The sequence below is a fragment of the Chelonia mydas genome, chromosome 2, assembly GCF_015237465.2.
Source record: "Chelonia mydas isolate rCheMyd1 chromosome 2, rCheMyd1.pri.v2, whole genome shotgun sequence".
Classification (NCBI taxonomy): Eukaryota; Metazoa; Chordata; order Testudines; family Cheloniidae; genus Chelonia; species Chelonia mydas.
The window spans coordinates 236,077,606-236,098,946 of NC_057850.1; the positions used below are offsets into that span (position 1 = coordinate 236,077,606).

At 42.9% G+C, this 21,341-nt stretch overlaps 1 long non-coding RNA gene across 1 annotated transcript in view; it reads right to left on the reverse strand.

Annotated features, from left to right (window-relative positions):
* Window positions 1–2,656: 2,656 nt before the first annotated feature.
* Window positions 2,657–21,341, reverse strand: part of LOC122464350 — a 37,828-nt gene continuing 19,143 nt past the window's right edge. Inside the window, exons 2-3 of the long non-coding RNA XR_006288297.1 lie at window positions 17,333–17,543; window positions 2,657–2,889 (exon numbers count right to left, since the gene is read on the reverse strand). This is a non-coding gene — a long non-coding RNA (uncharacterized LOC122464350). The remainder of the gene's footprint in view (window positions 2,890–17,332; window positions 17,544–21,341) is intronic.

Here is a 21,341-nt window from a genome sequence, read left to right on the forward strand (position 1 = left end):
ACTGATATTTTCAAGATTACTTCCACCACAAAAAAATGGTCAGTTAGGGTGCTTGCCATAAGCAGAACCGGTTTTATTGCACCAGAATGCAGGTGTTGGAAGCAAATTTTTCTCAATATTGCAGTAATCAGTGTTACCAGTTCTGGAGACTTCATCATGAGCCTCACAATATTTGATGGGTTTTGTACAGATCAAGCTTCTGGAGGCACTTATTATATGAGATTCTTAGCTTTCATTAAAAAAAATGTCTAACCAGCACTGGTTGCCGTAAAAAACTTGAAAAGTTCTAGCGGTTAGAATAATTAGCAGGGAACAGCATACTAAGCGGTCGTGGTGGATTCTCCATCACTGACCATTTTTAATTCAAGATTGGATGTTTTCTAAAAGACCTGCTCTCGGAATTATGTTCAATGGCCTGAGCTATACACGAGGTCAGACTAGATGATCACAATTGTCCCTTCTGGCCCTGGAAACCGTGAGTATACGAATCTATGAAGATGTATCCTTAGTGCGCCTGGAAGGCTCCTGAGCGCACCCGTAGGCAAACAGAAAGACCCCAACTTTTTTTTTTTTAAATAAAAAGGAATGATTTTAAAGCCAACCTCATGATTTTTGGGACCTGACTCACGATGCTTGAATGCTGATCACTCATATGTATTGAGCACCTCATATCACAAAGATGCCCAGAGAAATTTCTAAATTAACTTTTTTTTCAGATGACCAACCACATAAAAGCAGAGAGCTCTGGAGATGAACACAGGACCATATAGCAACAGTACATGACAATTTCAGGGCCTGCTTCAAATCCAATTGAAATCAACAGAGACTTCCATAAGCTTCGGTGGGCTTTAGATCTGGACAGGAAATTTAACACAATGCAATAAGAGTTTGAAACTAGGATTCCCAACATTCTAATCGCAGAAAACTGAACACCCCTGCTCTGCCCCCTGCCCCTGCCCCTGCTCCTTCCATGGGGCCCCGCCCCCGCTCGCTCCATCCTCCCTCCCTCCATCGATCGCTCTCCCTAACCCTCACTCACTTTCACTGGGCTAGCAAAGCGGGTTAGAGTGCAGAAGGGGTGTGAGGGCTCCGGCTGGGGGTCTGGACTCTGGGGTGGGGCTGGTATGAGGGGTTTGGAGTGAAGGAAGGGGCTCTGGGCTGGGGCAGGGGGTTGGGTTGGGTGGCGGGAGGGATGAGGGCTCCAGCTGGGGGTGTGGGCTCTGGGGTGAGGCTGGGGATGAGGAGTTTGGTGTAGGAGGGGGCTGGGGCAGGGTGTTGGGGGGGGTGGGATCCAGGGGGAGTTTGGGTATGGGAGGGGACTCTGGGCTGGAACAGGGGGTTAGAGTGCGGGAGGGAGTGTGGGTTCCCAGCCGCACTTACTGCGGCTCCCAAAAGCGGCCGCTAGGTCCCTGAAGCTCCTAGACAGATGGGTTGCCAGGGAGGCTCTGCTTGCTGACCTTACGTCCGCAGGTGCCACCTCCGCAACTCCCATTGGTCATGGTTCCTGGCCAATAGGAGCTGCGGAGCTGGTCCTTGGGGCGGGGGCAGCGCATGGCGCCTCCCTGGCTACCCATGAGTCTAGGGCTGCAGGGAGCTGGTGGACGTTTCCAGGAGCTGTGCGGAGCTAGGGTAGTCAGGGAGCCTGCCTTAGTCCTGGCTCCCAGCTGTGCCACTGACCGGACTTTTAAGGGCGTCCCTTTTCGGCCAGGTGTTCTGGTCAAAAACTGGCAACCCTATTTCAGACTGCAGGGGGCATTTAGCTAGGAAATACTGTAACTATAGTAAAATGAACAGATTTTCTCAAAACATTTACTTTCATACAAACTTGAGACATGCAAAATTCTGTGGTTTGTTAGCAATAAGCTTTAATAATTTTTAAACTTTCTTTATTGCAAATGATATTGGGCAATTCTCTCTCACTTCAACATCTCACGCTCTCAAGCATAGGGAGGGAATAATCCCCTAATATGTCTGCAGAAGGTTGCAGGGCAGTGCCACAAGTGTTGTATAATACCTGCACTTGTGTGACCCATGCACATAGTTAGTGCATGCTTTTCCTGAAATTTAAATTAGAGTTCTGTGACTTAACGAGATTTATGGTAAGCCTGCATCTTGAGTAACAATAGGCTTCAAGAGTCTGCAGGCTAGTGACACAAATCCTTCTATGCTATCACATGCACCACATAGAAATTGCAGAATATTAATAATGGACTGGATTATAAATTTGCAATCAGCCCTGGCTAAGTGTTGGCTGCACTGCCCCAGGAGCAGACCAGGGAATAAATTGCGACACAATCACAGTTCCTACCCTTGCTTTGGGGAAGGAGTAGGGCCAGGTCAATGGGTGTGAGGCACCTAAATCCTTTGAGGGCCTAAGTTATTTCACCCCAGTTCACAAAGAAGGTTACTCCCTGCCAAAGTATCTATAAGAGGGTGGCACTGCACCTAATAACAATATCAAATAATACAAAACATATGGTCAGGATAAGTCCATGTTTTTTATTCTGAAATCATTGATTGTTGTTTCCCATTTCCTTTCATACTAGTTCCAATTCTGTGTTGTTCCTGCTGAGGTTTGCTTCATTATGATCGCTGATGAAGTGGAGCCAAACAGTCCTTTCTGGTCCTACTAGATTCATCCATGCTATCAGGATTGCTTTTTTTCCCCCTCCAGTGTTACTCATAGGAACAGAGTGCTTACATTTTATAGAGTTTTAACATTTCAGCAATGCCTGCGATACACAAACGGTGGTGTTTTAGGAACAATAATCTCCAACATGCACTTTATTGTGCAAGTCACTTCCTTGTGGGTTAGTTGACATGTCCGGTTTTGGTAGATATTTTCCCCCTTGTTATTTTGAACCATTTGAGTTCAGTAGGGATAGGAAGCTGAAAGTACCATTAATAGACATGTATCAGTCAGTAACACTAGCATAGTACATATACATACATTGCTTTGCTCAATGATAACTGCAAAATTAAAGAGGATATAGGCACCATGTAACTTGTTTTTCCTTCTCACAGAAAAAAATTCTGTATTTTGATGTGTTCTGGGGTGTACAGTAGGAAAAATACATTTTACACTCTTCTAAAAAATTCTATTAAGACATACCCATGCCTGGGATTTCTACTGAACATCAAAGTAAGTTGCAGTTAAGTCACTTGCATCCAGCTGTATTTAATGGTAGGTTCATCATAGCATTGAGGCCCTTTACCATCTCTATCTGTCACTGCCGATGTCAAACAATTTACAGAGAGACAATATAAATTAAAACAGAGGACTAGGAATGCTATCAATGAGTTTGGAAGTTTACATTTTGTTTGTCTGAGGTCACTGAATGCTGTCTCCAATGATCAATGGCCTAATGGATGGCTCTAAACCCAGAGGCTGCACTCAATTCCCGTAGTTACTCCATGTTAGGTTAGGTTTTATTACACAAAATCCTTCTCTTGCATTTTTATTAAATAGATTTTGTGACGGTATAATAGTATTTTGGCATTTTTCTCCCCAATAGGAAGAATCCAAATGACAGATGAGACAGATGGTATTTAACCTAGCTGTGATGGATATAGCAGAGGTGAAAGGGTTATATCTATTAATAAACAGCATTTGAAAACCTTTTAACACCATCTTTCACATCACACTGTTTTAACCTCTTGCACTATGAGTTCCAGCCTGGTCTGACAGGAAAAAAAAAAGATCTCATATTATTAAGGTATTTAATTTGTCCTGCTAAATGAATGAAATGCTGGTGGCACTGCAGTTAGCATTTCACTCGAATGCAGAAAGGTGGGAAATTTATTTCAGTCCTAGGGAGTGTTGACATTTTAACCCACTTATCTCTGATTTATTCAGCCCTTGATGGTGCCAAAAGAATGATGCATTTTGCTCAGAGGGTCGGTAGGTGAGGAAACTTGACAAACTTTTTCTTTCTGCTAAGAGGGTGATCTCCTGAGCTGTACTGCAGGCTGGCAGCACTTCAGTGGGCAGAAAGATGCTTTCAGAGGACACTAGCATAATGTTTGCTACTGGGAGAAAATAATAGAAAAAGTAAAATGTTCATGATTTTGGAGTCTTTTGAGTCAGTTTTCTTCAGGTTGTTTAAATAACCTTGGAATAAAAAACGTGGGACTTCAACCTCTAACGGTCAATGTCTGCAGCATGATCTACAGTAAACAGTGGAGTTGAAAAGCATTAGTACTTTACCATGACAACACTAAAAAAATATTCAGGAGGATTCCAGTCTTTCTAGACTAGCAGGTTATTTCTGTGCCTATACCTTACCTTGATATATGTCCAGATTATTCTAGGTATAGTTGCCATAGGTATGGGCACTTCCAAGCATGGATATATCCCTCACCTGTGGCTACATGGAGCGTGAGAATGTTTTGTATTTATAGAATGGCTTCCATTCTGAAAAATCCCAAGGCACTTTGCAAGTTATAAGCTGGATCCTGGGTTGGGTGTGTCAGCTTTGTGCTGTACCATTGGTGGATCCTGATCTTAAAGCCAGTGGAATGACCCTGCAAGAACCACCCCAGCATAAGAAGGACCGTTTAGTGGTGCACAGCCAGAGCGGAGCGTCTAAACCACTCCCCTGTTGCTGGTGTAGAGCATATGGCCAGAGAAAATTTTAGGTCAAGTGTCCTGGGTGCCCCTGTGCTGTGCTAATCCCCAACTACCATTTCAGCCCATAAGGCAACTCCAGTTTATGCCTGGGGACCAGAATTGGGGAAGTGCAAAGGTGAACTTTGTGCTCCTCAGCTGTAGTTAACGAAGTTTAATCCTACTCCAGTTTAGTTCAATGGGAATTTTGCAGTTGACTTCAGTGGAAGCAGGAGCAGGAGCAGATCCCTATAAATGTAACACTTGTGAAACATAAGCATCTCTGGGTGGAGGGAAGCAGATTGGGCCAGCCAAAGTACTTGGGAACTTGCTGGAGCTATAAAGAAAAGCAGGGATGTTGGCGGAGAAGCTTTCTGCTCAGGTAATTCTGCTGGCAAGGATAGGATTCTACCAGGTGGGCCAGGGGAATTCACAGTATAACGCACTTGCTGCCTCTCTGAATGGGAGCAACATGTACCCCTGGCTAGTGCATGTTGCTCACTGCATTCCTGCTAGATAGAGCTTGATTCAGGAGTACATGCATAAGTATATGCTTAAATATATCCCTGTTCAGGATAGCACTTCAATACATACTTATGTTAAGAACAGGGATGGTTTCCTGAATTTGGGCATAAATGGAGGGGTGGGGGAAGCAGGCCTCTTCCCCTCCAGGCTGTGGGGCATAAGCTGGCCTGATCACGAATCTCCCTTTAAGAACCTTTGCATGCTAGGAAGACATTCTGTCAACAAGTCAAAGTGCAGCATCAGGAATTTGCAATCTGAAATCGAATTTCTTTAATGGACAGCTGTTGCACACTACTGGGGATAGGCCTCTTGCCTTTCCAGCTATCCAATTGCTCATATTCTGCTGCAAATCAAGGGAATTTTTTTGGGGGTGGGGATTGAAATCAAATCCTTACTGTTCCGTCCCCTCTCCACTTAAAACAGAACTGGGGCTTACGAAAACTTGAAGCATGATTTTTGTTTCTCTCTCACTCTTGCTATATATAGAATAGACATCTGCAGCATAGCAAAGATAATTTAAGGACAAGTTCATACAGAAGAAGGAAACAAAATCAATGCTCTTCCCCGCAGAAGCCTCCTTAGGGAATGGCATGTTTCATAACCATGCATAGCTAAATATTGGTTTAACTGGACGAACCTGTCCTAATTGACTGACTGCTAGGAAAAATCAATGGCGTGGGGGGCAAAGAATGCAGAGATCCTGATTAGATTTCCCCTTGGTACATTGCATTTATGTAGCTCCATTTCTTTTGTGGATATCAAAACACTTCACAGGCACTAAAGGCCTGATTTTCAGCAGGGCCATAACCCAGCTTCTGGTATAATGGGTACAAAATTGCTTGTTCATTAAGTGCACCCATGATGATGTCAAGGGTCTGATCCAGCTCCCTTGGAGGTCAAAAGAGAGACTCATGTTGGCTTCAGTGGAAGCTGTTTGAAGTCCTTGGATGCCTGACTTATATGGACAATCAGGAAGTTAGACATCTAAATGTGACCAATTGCAAGCAAACTTGCAATTTGAGGACAGATTCACAGCTGTATGGCTTAGAAATTAATCCTCACAATATCCTTCAAGGTATGTATCGTTCCCATTTTACAGATGAGCAAAGTGAGGCAGTGATGTGGCTACGATGACACAGCAAACACAACCCCTCAGCACTAAAATCTGCAGTGTAACAACTCTTTCCTGGCTTACAGTGAGCCTGCCACATGCAAGAGAAATGAAGGTTGAACCATGGAATCACCCGTTTGCTTCCTCAGATATATATTTCATAATGAGCTACACAATGTAGTTTGTAAATCTTCTTCCAGCCCAATGATTCCTGTATAGCACACATCTCCAGACCTACTCAAGGGAAGGTTCCAAATGATTCTGAGATATCTTTGTTTTTATTTCCCCCCTCTCCCCGCAACATCTTGTTTAGGCCATTTTTAAAAGTGAGCAATGAAAAACAAGAGGAAAAGAGAGGGTACAACGGTGATATACTAATAACAGACTGTGGCCTGTTCTGCACACTGAGACAAAGGAGTAAGGAGCATAAGACACTCACTCCCTTCCACCAGCACCCCCTACTGCTGCTTTCATTGATGGACGAGAAAAACGGCTCCACAGAGCTGCTACTTCTCCCATCCCGAGGCAAGTGGGTGATCGGGAAATGTTTATCCTACTATTAATGCCTTTGGTATGTCCATAGTTAGAAATTCTATCTCAAAAGGGAAGATCCCCTCTTTCATGGCCTGATCCCATTTCCATGGAAGCCCATGGCAAACATCCCATGGCTTGTGTGTGACAGAATCAGGTTCTTAATGCGATCCCTGGGGAATCTCAAAACAATCCCCAACCAATGCTTATATAAGAAGCTGAAGTCATCCCTTTGGAACTGAGATTCTTGTAGAAAGCCCATGATACCCACATAGCAAAACTGACAAATAAAATCTTACTGGTGGCGAATCTTTGTCTTTTCTTGCTTCTTTTAGAATTCTTAGCATATTATGAAAATAACAAAAACATAGAAGTATGGGCCTGGGACAGGGCCCTTGGGAACTGCGTGCTGTTAGCATGGTGAGCACTTTCAGTTGTGATTTTTCCCTCCAAGGCCCACAGGCTCAATGCTTGAGGTATCTATGCTTCCATCACAGTTGTGGGGCTGATTACACCTCTGTCTCCTTTCCGGTCTGAGTTCATCTCCCCAGGTACCTTGCACCCTTACCTCTCTTGGGGTAGAATTTCTCAATTATCCCACTCTTAGACCAGGGTATGGGTGTAATAACCCATCAATGTCAACTGCTTATTACTGTGCAGGTCATAAGGACATAAGAACATAAGAATGGCCATACTGGGTCAGACCAAAGGTCCATCCAGCTCAGTATCCTGTCTACCAACAGTGGCCAATTCCAGGTGCCCTGGAGGGAGTGAACCTAACAGGTAATGATCTAGTGATCTCTCTCCTGCCATCCATCTCCACCCTCTGACAAACAGAGGCTAGGGACACCATTCCTTACCCATCCTGGCTAATAGCCATTAATGGACTTAATCTCCATGAATTTATCCAGTTTCTCTTTTAAACCCTGTTATAGTCCTAGGCTTTACAACCTCCTCAGGCAGGAGTTCCACAGGTTGACTGTGCACTGAGTGAAGAAGAACTTCCTTTTATTTGTTTTAAACCTGCTACCCATTAATTTCATTTGGTGGCCCCTAGTTTCTTATATTATGGGAACAAGTAAATAACTTTTCCTTATTCACCTTCTCCACAGCACTCATGATTTTATATACCTCTATCATATCCCCTTAGTCTCCTCTTTTCCAAGCTGAAAAGACCTAGCCTCTTTAATCTCTCCTCATATGGGACCCGTTCCAAACCCCTAATTATTTTAGTTGCCCTTTTCAGAACCTTTTATAATGCCGGTATATCTTTTTTGAGATGAGGGGACCACATCTGGACGCAGTATTCAAGAGGTGGGAGTACCATAGATTTATATAAGGGCAATAAGATATTCTCTGTCTTATTCTCTATCCCTTTTTCAATGATTCCTAATATCCCGTTGGCTTTTTGACTGCCGCTGCACACTGCCTGGACATCTTCAGAGAACTGTCCATGATGACTCCAAATAAATAAAAAATGGACACCTGCATCTCTGTCTTTTGAAAGCCTGTGACGACTGCCATAGTTAAAAAACAGGCTTCTTGGAATGTGTATGTTTATTAGCAAACAGAACAAAGCTACCTTTCTTAGGTACCTATCTGACACCCATTAATACAGCATCTGAGCATTTCCACAGCCTCCAGTGTATTTAGCATGAGAACATTCCTGTGGGGTAGGAAAGTGCTACAATCCACATTTTATGTATGGGAACTGAGGCACAGAGAGACAAGGGAGTCCAGGAGAGCTGGCTGTATTTCAAGGAATCCCTGTTGAGGTTACAGGGACAAACCATCCCGATGAGTCGAAAGAATAGTAAATATGGCAGGCGACCAGCTTGGCTTAATGGTGAAATCCTAGCGGATCTTAAACATAAAAAAGAAGCTTACAAGAAGTGGAAGGTTAGACATATGACCAGGGAAGAGTATAAAATATTGCTCGGGCATGTAGGAAAGATATCAGGAGGGCCAAATCGCACCTGGAGCTGCAGCTAGCAAGAGATGTCAAGAGTAACAAGAAGGGTTTCTTCAGGTATGTTGGCAACAAGAAGAAAGCCAAGGAAAGTGTGGGCCCCTTACTGAATGAGGGAGGCAACCTAGTGACAGAGGATGTGGAAAAAGCTAATGTACTCAATGCTTTTTTTGCCTCTGTTTTCACTAACAAGGTCAGCTCCCAGACTGCTGTGCTGGGCATCACAAAATGGGGAGAGATGGCCAGCCCTCTGTAGAGATAGAGGTGGTTAGGGACTATTTAGAAAAGCTGGACGAGCACAAGTCCATGGGGCCAGATGTGCTGCATCCGAGAGTGCTAAAAGAGTTGGCGGATGTGATTGCAGAGCCATTGGCCATTATCTTTGAAAACTCATGGCTATTGGGGAAAGTCCCGGACAACTGGAAAAAGGCTAATGTAGTGCCCATCTTTAAAAAAGGGAAGAAGGAGGATCCTGGGAACTACAGGCCAGTCAGCCTCACCTCAGTCCCTGGAAAAATCATGGAGCAGGTCCTCAAAGAATCAATCCTGAAGCACTTAGAGGAGAGGAAAGTGATCAGGAACAGTCAGCATGGATTCACCAAGGGAAGGTCATGCCTGACTAATCTAATCGCCTTTTATGATGAGATTACTGGTTCTGTGGATGAAGGGAAAGCAGTGGATGTATTGTTTCTCGACTTTAGCAAAGCTTTTGACACGGTCTCCCACAGCATTCTTGTCAGCAAGTTAAGGAAGTATGGGCTGGATGAATGCACTATAAGGTGGGTAGAAAGCTGGCTAGTTTGTCGGGCTCAACGGGTAGTGATCAATGGCTCCATGTCTAGTTGGCAGCCGGTGTCAAGTGGAGTGCCCCAGGGGTCGGTCCTGGGGCCGGTTTTGTTCAATATCTTCATAAATGATCTGGAGGATGGTGTGGATTGCACTCTCAGCAAATTTGCGGATGATACTAAACTGGGAGGAGTGGTAGATACGCTGGAGGGAGGGATAGGATACAGAAGGACCTAGACAAATTGGAGGATTGGGCCAAAGAAATCTGATGAGGTTCAATAAGGATAAGTGCAGGGTCCTGCACTTAGGATGGAAGAATCCAATGCACCGCTACAGACTAGGGACCGAATGGCTAGGCAGCAGTTCTGCGGAAAAGGACCTAGGGGTGACAGTAGACGAGAAGCTGGATATGAGTCAGCAGTGTGCCCTTGTTGCCAAGAAGGCCAATGGCATTTTGGGATGTATAAGTAGGGGCATAGCGAGCAGATCGAGGGACGTGATCGTTCCCCTCTATTCGACACTGGTGAGGCCTCATCTGGAGTACTGTGTCCAGTTTTGGGCCCACACTACAAGAAGGATGTGGATAAATTGGAAAGAGTCCAGCGAAGGGCAACAAAAATGATTAGGGGTCTAGAGCACATGACTTATGAGGAGAGGCTGAGGGAGCTGGATTGTTAGTCTGCAGAAGAGAAGAATGAGGGGGGATTGATAGCTGCTTTCAACTACCTGAAAGGGGGTTCCAAAGAGGATGGCTCTAGACTGTTCTCAATGGTAGCAGATGACAGAACGAGGAGTAATGGTCTCAAGTTGCAATGGGGGAGGTTTAGATTGGATATTAGGAAAAACTTTTTCACTAAGAGGGTGGTGAAACACTGGAATGCGTTACCTAGGGAGGTGGTAGAATCTCCTTCCTTACAGGTTTTTAAGGTCAGGCTTGACAAAGCCCTGGCTGGGATGATTTAACTGGGACTTGGTCCTGCTTTGAGCAGGGGGGTTGGACTAGATGACCTTCTGGGGTCCCTTCCAACCCTGATATTCTATGATTCTATGATTCTATGATTCAAATGATTTACCCAAGGTGACACAGGAAGTCTGAAATAGGGCAGACTTGAATCCAGCTCATCCAAGACCAAGGCAAGCATCCAAACCACTTGACCATCCATCCTCTCTTTCACTAGATGAAATTCAAAACAACAAACAGCCTACACATATAGCTAAACTCAACTAATCATATGCTTCTCTACACACTAAGTTAGAGACTTCCCTCTTGAGTTACAAGAAAAGAACAGACACCACTTACACTCTTTTAGGAAGCCAAGGAGTTTTGGGGACTCAGCCTAGTCTCTGTCTTCCTTTCAGAATGTGTGTATCCCAGACTTCCCCCCCACTTGGAAGGTAAAGTCCCTCAGTATCATGGAACAGATGAGCCACCAGGGTAACAATATCTATGATAATCTGGGTTCCGTAGGTTCCTGGTGACTTTTGCACCTGGAATAGGATCCCACTGCTGATTACATGTAACAATTTTGGGATGAAGGGATGCAACAACCATATTGGTTGTGCCTTTGTGGATGCATGATGTAGGTTGTGTGTGGATGAGAATCTAGCCACCATTTCTTGGTCTTGCCCTGTTGGAGCACGGTGGTGGAACCTCGCTATGAGCATTGTTCCCTTTAGAGGCAGCAAGTACCACAGCTTTAACTACAACACATGTGCAGGGATTCTATCCAGTTCAATACGTGACTACCAGCATGTTACAGCTTTTCAGTCAAGGGCTTTTGTTTTACACCCTGTATTAGCTCTACTTAATATAAATTACCCAATATTCCAGAGAGACTCAGCTGTCTTCACTGTTTAGTTTTCTCTGTGCAGAAATAAAATAAAATAACACATCTAAATCCTAAAAGCAAAGTGGTAGTATCTGTTCTGTTCTCCATTTTCACTTGTTCAACAGTTTTTTAGGAGAAACCTCTTCATGTTTTCTTAGGAATTCACTGAAGATTAGTTTAGATTCACTGACAAGGGAGTCTGGTGGAAATTCCATAATTTCCAATTTTCCACTTCTCCCCCACAGATGTGTTTTCTACCTATGCAATTAGATGAATCAGTGTGGCTCATAAAATTGTGTTTGCTGAATTCAATTTAAATATATATATATCCATCCAGGTTAACTTTTGATTTTGATGGAAAAAGACATAGCTCTAAACTCATCAAGTTCTTTTAAAACACCCAGAATAATTTTTCTTTTCATCCAATTTATTTTCTAAGGTAGAAATGGGAATGGAACCTTTGTAAAGTCAGAAATGTCAGATTTTCAGCAGTACAGTCAGATAATGCACTCGTCTTAGGGCATGTCTACACTGCAAAAAAAAATGTGTGTTCTCAACTCAGGGTAGCTAGCCTGTGCTAGCTAACTGACTGAGGTTAAAATAGCAATGAAGACACAGCAACTCGAGTTTTAACTCAGGTTAGCAGCTTGACTTAAAGCCTATAGTGGTATGTCTGTATTGAAACTGAGAGCAAGCCTCCCAACATGGGCAGACAGATTTGTGCTAATTTGGCTCGAGCGAGCATGCTAGAAATAGCAGCTTGGCTTTCAAGCCAACCCAACCCCTTTTATCTGAGCTTGGGTGGCTAATCCAAGTCTCTGCTGGATCTGCAATGTCTACACTTCTAGTTTTAGTGTGCTAACTTGAGCCCTGTTAGTGTGAGTGTGTCTACCCAGGCTGGGAGGCTTGCTCTCAGCTTCAGTGGAGTCATACCCTAAGGAAGCCTGCGATTGAACTCAAACTGCTAAACTGAGTTAAAAGCTGAGTTGCCATGTATTCGCTACTATTTGAACCTGAATTAGCTAATGTGGGTTTGATAACTTACATTAAGAACACTTTGTTTTGGTAGTGTAGCCTTACCCTCACATCCCATGAAAATGGGTTTGGTCAGGTCTCATCCTAGATTAGTAAATGATGATCTAATCATATACTTCAACAATATTGGCCAGGTCTGTTTCACAGACATCCAGGTGGAGACGCTATAGGTCAGAATTGACGTGCCTTCAAATTAAGGCAATTTCTAGGGCTCCATGTGTTTGAAGGAACTCAGATTACTTATTGAGAATTTTTTTCTAAGAGCCCTTTAATCTCATAGTGCCAGAAGCATCATCTGAAAATCCAAAAATAGCTCTGGTTCTGCTCTCCAGAATTGATGCCTGTTCTGCCTACAGAATATGCAGAGTGCAGGGCAGACATCATTCTCAATACCAGTGTTATGAGACCCTTTCCAATCCACCTCAAAGCAGAAATGGCTTGCTGTCTCCTTGCAATGAGGCCAGGCTGAGTAGCCAGAGACAAACATCACTGGGGAACCCAGATTAAGCAGAACCAACTTAAATCAAATTAAAAACTACAGAACAGTCAGTGAGAGTTTTTTATCTGCAATGGAAGCAGAATCAAACTCTTTGTGCTCACTTCTGACGATGTCAGCATAACCAGAATGAGAAGGCTTTGCTTACTGAATCCATAATGGTGTTGGGGAGCTTAATTTTTCATATTCAGATGGGATGAAAACTCTGGGACACTCATATATCTGGCCATAACCATTTACTGCTGGGTTTGGTGGGGAGCACTGCACTTCCAATCTGATGCAGTTTTCTGGGAAGGGAATCCTTGCTATGAACAGATTCAGTGACTGCCCACACTACCCTCCTACATAGTGGAGAGTGGAGACCTGCATTGGAGATCTGCAGGAAGTGCATAGCAATGCTGCTTTTGCTCTTTTGCGCCACAGCCAGGTAGTTTTTAAGTTGACCTTGGCCCTAACATAAAGTGTCTTATGATTGTACTCGGCATTAGGAAATGATGAACATTCTTCCTAGAGATAATAAACTATCAAAATCACACAGTGGCTCTTTTCAAAAGGGTCCAGTGCTAATGAGAAATTACAGACCGATAGCACTACAGTCTGAAGGTATATCTACACTGCAATTAGACAACCGCGGCTGGCCCATGCCGGATGACTTGGGCTCGCGGGGATCAGGCCACAGGGCTGTTTAATTTATGCGTGGACTTCCATGCTCGAGTTAGAGCCCGGGAGCTAAGACTCTGGTGGTGGGAGAGTCCCAGAGCTCAGGGTGCAGCCTGAGTCAGAACGTCAACACTACAATTTAACAGCCCTACAGCCCGAGCCCAAGTCAGCTGGCACAGGCCAGCCATGGATGTCTAACTGCAGTGTAGACATGGCCTCAGAGGCCCAGCCCTATTTATCTACAGACTGAATACAGCATGGAAAATGGCAGCACAACTTTTCCCGAACCACCCAGTCAGCGTTATTGCAATAATCTGTGATAGGACTTTTAATTCACAGTACAAGTGTGGGGATCAGATGGCTTCCTAAAAACCCTTCGATTCTTATTTTTCTCAAGAAAGTATTATTATTATTTCATGTTATTTCTCTTTATTCATTGGTAGAGAATTTTTGGTTAGTTAACAATTTTTCCAGTTTTTACACAGGAAGCTAATTAATTGAACTCCCTTGGACCACAAGTCCACACATAGAAATGTAAGCAAAGTTCCCAACAAAAAAATAATCGATTATATTAATAAATAAAGTAGGATTTTCATTAAACATATTACAGTAGTTTTGACCTGTATTATCATAGTAGGTTATTTTCACAGATGGAATCTTGTGAGCAAATCAAATTATTTTTGTGTTCCCCCCTCCCCCCCTCAGAAAAACCCAAAATATTAAATGGAGTGATTTAAAGTTTGCCTTTTGGGTTTTTTGTTTATTTTAAAGGAAAACTCCTGAACTTTGTCCCACAATTTTTGCATTTAAATTTATTCAAAGTTCTTGCCTTAACTTTAGGGTGGCTTTTTTTTTTTTTGGTGGAAAATAAGATAATAGCTAAACTAATCCTAATAGTGCATAATATGTGGATTATAAGTGACAATTGAAATATTTCTTTCTTGTGCTTTGCAACTGATTTTCTTAATACTACAGTCTGAAGAAAAAGCCTTGCCATCTGATATTTATTATTTTGGCTTTGATTTTCCAGTGGAAATGTAATTTGAAAGTTCCTGGAATGTAGTCACTTGTTCTGGAAAAACTCAGTGCCCCACTTTTTAATATTGGCCTGTGACAATTTATTCTATAAAGTCTTCCCCTTAAATCTTAGATCAGGGGTTGTCAAACTCTTTCACAGTGTGGGTTGTATGTTGGCACCACCACCTATCTTATTCCTTATTCACAGATTCCCAGGTTAGAAGGGGCCATTGTAATCATCTAGTCTGACCTTTTGTATAACATGGGCCACAGAACTTCCCCTTAATGATTCCCAGAGCATATCATACTAGAAGGGTCACCTTCCCTTTGAATTTGCCATTGTAGAAATCTTTGGCGTAACTAAAAAAATCCCAATTATTGACATGCAAAAGTAATGTTACGAAGGCATTTTTAACACCTTTCATGTGATACAGTATGGACTTTTATAGATTCCAGACTGTTTTTTGGCAACGAAGAGCTTGGAGGCTTATAGCAGCAGATGGGAACAAGAAAGAGAGCCAACATCCCATGTCCAGCTAGTTCTCTGCAGACAACTCCCCATGGAAACTCCCATGGAACACAGCCTGGGAACCTTTGATGATGTATGCTGAATGAGGTGAATGGTCTCACTCCTGTTACTACTGGACTCATCTTCACATTACCAAAAAGCATCTTGATCTGCACCATTATTGACAGTCTCAGCAGGGGCACCAAAGACCGAAGGGGGATGGAGTATGGACCACCATCTCACACCTAGACATAGCTCAAAACAGGGATAAGTAATATTGGTAGGGCAGTATATGGGGAGATTTGCATTTCCATTACCCATGCAATGGATATTTTATAAATCTGTGGATCGAATTTAACTCTCCATGGCCAATAATAATCCAATATATTTCATGGGCAACTTAATCAACCCAAGTTAAAGAAAAATAATAATATTCAGCACATTCAAATCCAGTCTATGACATTGCAGGCCAAATTCATTCCTTGTGTAATCACACCGATTTTACCTGTTTTACACTAGGGATGAATTAGGCTCATGTGGCCAGATGGGGCCAGGCAGGTAAAGATGCACACAGGTACTGAAAATCCCTTTTGAAAATCCCACTGGGTACCTATCTGCATCTTTAGATAGCTACAGACCTTTGTAACCTGGCCCATGAGCTTCTAAATGGTAACCAACTACTATGTACTACACTATCTATCCCATGCTGGAAATAGGAAGAAAAGGAAAGTGGATCTTTGATATCTTCTGACATACAGCACATTTTGTCAGTGTGACACTGAACCCGGTTTAGTTCTTGGAAAAAAACAACGTATCAGACAGTAGAAGATCCACATTTTTGGCTAGATCCTCAGTCGGTTTAAATCAGTGTAGTTTCACTGATAGTTTAATGGAACTACACTGATTCACACCAGATGAGGAGCTGGCCCTTGCAGTTTCACCTGCCCATAGTAGAAGAAACCCTACATGTCCTCTGCTTCTATAAATTATTGACAAATAATCAAGAAGATTCAGATTGTGCAACAGCTAATTAGCCCCTCTGGTCATTTCTTAACAGTCCTGAGAAATTAATTGGTTTTAGATAAAGACTTTTTGCTGAGCTGCAGGCTGAAATATTCCCAGAGTCTGAACAAGTTTGGGTTCTTTATTTGCTTTTTAAATAGTGCATTTTGAGGCCAAGCCTTGGCAAGGAGTTATGAGGTCAGGATATTTGCTTGGTAAGGAAAAATGTGACAGCTGGAATTGGCATTGGCTTTTTACGTGGAATTTGTCTTGAAATGCTATATTTTAAAAGCAAAAATAGAACATCAACTTCTTATAAAAGTTGCAGCCATAGATCAAGGAATTAAGCTATTAATAGCAATCAGTGTACATCTTTTGTAACACTACAGATTTTAAAGCCGGGTCTTAAATCTTTCTCTCTGTTGTTTGATTATGGTGTGGCTGTTAAGGTTGCATTGTTAAGTTTTCTTTATCAGCCTGAGGCTAGCTCCCCACCTAAAATGAACAATGAACTCGTATTTCCATCAAAACTGGCAGGTTAAGTCTGTGCCAAAGGTAGAACTTTTCTACAAAATTTGAAGTACATTGACCAAAGGATTCCTGATATATTACAATCTAAAAACAGATGTGTTCGGAAGAATTATAACAGTCTTTTAACTTTGCTTTGACAATTGGTGATAAAATTAAAAAACACCCAAACAAACATTAAGAACCATGAAACACAACCAACCAGGCAAAGCTAAAGAAAATAAAAACCTATGAGAGAGCTAAAACTTTGCTTTCTGGTTTCTTCTAGTAGAGATTGAGTACAGAAGACCAACATATAGGTGATTTAATATATCATAAGCAAAAGTGACACCAAACTCATTGCATTTGCTTGCACTCATGTTTATAGTAAATGTAATTCTGGTTCAACCACATGTTGCTGGACTCAATGGAAGAACTGGGGGCAGCACCATAGCTTGTGTTCAGGCTGGGTTCTTAGACTTATAACGGTACTTTCTGGTCTTAAAATGTATGGCTTTATAAATATTGGGCAACTCTGTGACTTGAATTACATGACCCCATAGTAGAGTAAAGGGGACTAGGAATCCCCCAGTACACCTCTGTGTGGGCTACCCAGAGCTTGGATCCAGGTTTGGAGGAATAAAGGCCATGCGGTGGGCAGGGAATGGACAGATCCTGGGCCCCACTCCCTACATATACTGGTCAGCTGAGCTGTGCCGGCATGGTGGGGTGTCATAATCTGCCACTAACCTCATTTGTTGTTGGGGTCAATAAAGTTGCATAGTTAATGAACCTGCTTGGCATGAATATTGATCTCCCAGCTCGCAGCTGTGCCTGGAGTACTGTCGTGGATATTTGTTCCTCAGAATTCTTCCAGTCAAATAAAATTTCACAGCTTCAGGAAACTGCAGTTGCAACAGATGTTGGTGACCAATAAATCAGAAGAGCACTTGATATTCACCTGCAATGATACAGGGATCCAATTGTTGATTATATGCCTACAATACTAGACGGAACTTTGCAAATGGCTTTTGCCACATAAACCAAATAGGATCAGGAAACATGCAACATGATCACTGAAGAACTCAAAGAAACTACCTTATATGCAGTGCAGCAGTTTATCATATGGCTTTCTCCCTTGTTCCCTAGCACTGTATAATAGATCCCAAGATCACATATGTAATGAAGTAAGGCTAATATGTATTTACCATACTTTGCTCCAGGCTATTCATCATTTCATCATCTCACATTACAACAGGAATAATAGAACTGCACCTGTGGTTACTGTAATCAGGCACTGAATATTAATACAGCGGCACTTCCCAAACACACATGGAGGAACATATTTTAGTTTAGCAAGAGAAATGAATGCATATCAGAAAATGTAACATCCTTGTTATGTGCTACTGTCAGTTATGAGTATTCCAAGAGCCATTTGCATTTCAGTCTCAAAAGATCATTGCTGAATCCTCGTCTGATTTGTCAATAAACATTTGCCTTGACTTCAGTGGGACTTTGCTTGGTATAACTCTAAAACCGCCCCAATGCCAGCTGGCATACTGTTGTCATGATATATACCCAAAAGGTGGCATATAATATACCCCTGGAAAACTAATAACTCACCATTAATATTCTTGTATGCTGTATGTACAGTAACCCCCCAAATGACTTTATAGGTATGTGCTGGGAATCTATTCTTAAAACGTATTTTGCAAGCAGTACCTAAGTGATGGCTGTTCCAGAGAAAAGAATGTGGTTCTGACTGCTTGAATGTGTCTCTGATGTAACTTTAAAAAGGCGTGACCAAAGACAAAGAAAAGGCAAAAATAATTGTGCAAGGTAAACAATGCCATCAGGAGAGCAAGTGAGGAAAGATGACCACTTACCAATCTCAAAGGGGAATGGAGATTACACTGCCAGGAAGCCTTCCTGATACTTGAAGCAGGGTCAAAGAACTTTGGGAAGATATAGGAAGAGAGAAAAAGCCATTTTGGCATCCTTCACCTGAGGAAACAAAGGAACCGGGCCCTTTGAGCACTGTGAAGGGTCCTGGCCAGAGACTCTGGTCATCCACCCTGGAAAAGGGCACATTTTTACTTTTGCTTACTTGTAACCCTTTCAAGCTTTATTGCTTATACTTGGTATTACTTAAATCTATGATTTTTTAAAAACAAAAATGTTTTACTTTTACTATAAATCAGGTCAGTGATTTCATTAAAATTGAGTGTTTGTTAACCCTAGTGAAGGTAGTAAGCTGCTGATTATTGTCTGTTTAAGGGAGCAGTGAACTTAATAACTTCTGTAAGTGTTTAGCAAGAGGGCTGGAGGCTCCAGAGCAGATGGTTTGGGGAAAGTCTGAATTGGCAGAGGTGTTGGGGTCACTCTGCAAAAAGTAACTGGATGGTGGAAGCCAGGGTGTGGCCTGAATGCTCGTAGGCTGGCTATTGGTGTCAGGACTGTGAGCCAGAGCAGCATAGCATTAAGGCACCCAGAGTTGTAGGGCAGGTAATGACATTGCCCCTCACTGCTCTGGGTTGAACTCAAGGTGTCACACAGACGTAATCGTAAGGGTACATGCTAGTGGATGCACTTACACAATAGGGATTGAAAATTAAGTATAACAGAATGAGTGATGATTAAAAACACTGCTTGGAGCGGGGATGGAGGACAAAGGAAACAATAATACAAGCATGGTCCTACTGCTAAATAAAAGTCAAATTAATTATTACAAGAAAACACTTTATTTCTATTTGACTGGCATTTTTATGATATATCCTCTTATGTTCTCAGGGCTAGATTGTGTCCTTGTGATACCTAGGAATTCCTCAACTCCTTTGTGAGCCTGCCTGATTCTGGGATCCAGGTCTGGTGTAGAGGGCAGCCCTTGTTCTAGAGATATTATCCTCATGAATAAGTGGGTGAGGAAGCAGTGGGGCATGGATGGAGCCAAACATCCACCCCTATATCTTTTTGCTAGAGTAGCTGGCTAGGTATGAGGCGGCAAAGAAACTGCCCTCTTTTAAGGACAATGAGAGAAAGGAGCAGGGGAGGAATTGTGATTCTCTGAGTATGTGGTGGGAGGGTGGGTAGAAATTAACTAAGAAGAATTAGCAATAGAAAGACCATGTGAGGTAAGTTGTAGAAATCACATCACTGGAGAAAATAAAGGCACTCAGGTACTCCAATGACAAGAACCGTGGAAACATGTTAATAAAGATGAACATCAGAGTACTAGCTCCCACAATCTAAGTAGAGTTTGAGGGTCTGGGAGCTCTCCAAGAGAAACCTTGGTGGTGGTGTTTTAGTAGGTGGCACTGCTTCCCCAAGTGAAGACAGAACCAGCAAATAAACATGATGCTAGAATCTTAAAATCATAGAATATCAGGGTTCTATGGGACCTCAGGAGGTCATCTAGTCCAACCCCCTGCTTAAAGCAGGACCAATCTCCAACTAAATCATCCCACCCAGGGCTTTCTCAAGCCTGACCTTAAAAACTTCCAAGGAAGGAGATTCCACCACCTCCCTAGGTAACGCATTCCAGGGCTTCACCACCCTCCTAGGGAAAAAGTTTTTCCTAATATCCAACCTAAACCTACCCCACTGCAACTTGAGACCATAACTCCTTGTTCTGTCATCTGCTACCACTAAGAACAGTCTAGATCCATCCTCTTTGGAACCCCCTTTCAGGTAGTTGAAAGCAGCTATCAAATCTCCCCTCATTCTTCTCTTCCGCAGACTAAACAAGCCCAGTTCCCTCAGCCTCTGTCATGTGTTCCAGTCCCCTAATCATTTTTGTTGCCCTCCGCTGGACATTTTCCAATTTTTCCACATCCTTCTTGTAGTGTGGGACCCAAAACTAGACACAGTACTCCAGATGAGGCCTCACCAATGTCAAATAGAGGGGAAAGATCACGTCCCTTGATCTGCTGGCAATGCCCCTACTTATACATCCCAAAATGCCACTGACCTTCTTGGCAACAAGGGCACACTGTTGACTCATATCCAGCTTCTCGTCCACTGTAAACCCTAGGTCCTTTTCTGCAGAACTGCTGCCTAGCTGTTCGGTCCCTAGTCTGTAGCGGTGCATGGGATTCTTCCATCCTAAGTGCAGGACTCTGCACTTGTCCTTGTTGAACCTCATCAGACTTCTTTGGCCCAATCCTCTAATTGTCTAGGTCCCTCTGTATCCTATCCCTACACTCCAGCATATCTGCCACTCCTCCCATTTAGTGTCATCTGCAAACTTGCTGAGGGTGCAGTCCACACCATTCTCCGGATCATTTAATGAAGATATTGAACAAAACCGGCCCCAGGGACTGACCCTTGGGGCACTCCGCTTGATACGGCTGCCAACTAGACATGGAAGCCATTGATCACTACCCATTGAGCCCTACAATCTAGCCAGCTTTCTATCCACCTTATAGTCCATTCATCCAGCCCATACTTCTTTAACTTGCTGGCAAGAATACTCTGGGAGACCGTATCAAAAGCTTTGCTAAAGTCAAGAAATAACACATCCACTGCTTTCCCCTCATCCACAGAGCCAGTTATCTTGTCATAGAAGGGAATTAGATTAGTCAGGCATGACTTGCCCTTGTGAATCCATGCTGACTGTTCCTGATCACTTTCTTCTCCTCTAAGTGCTTCAGAATTGATTCCTTGAGGACCTGCTCCATGATTTTTCCAGGGACTGAGGTGAGGCTGACTGGCTTGTAGTTCCCAGGATCCTCCTTCTTCCCTTTTTTAAAGATGGGCACTA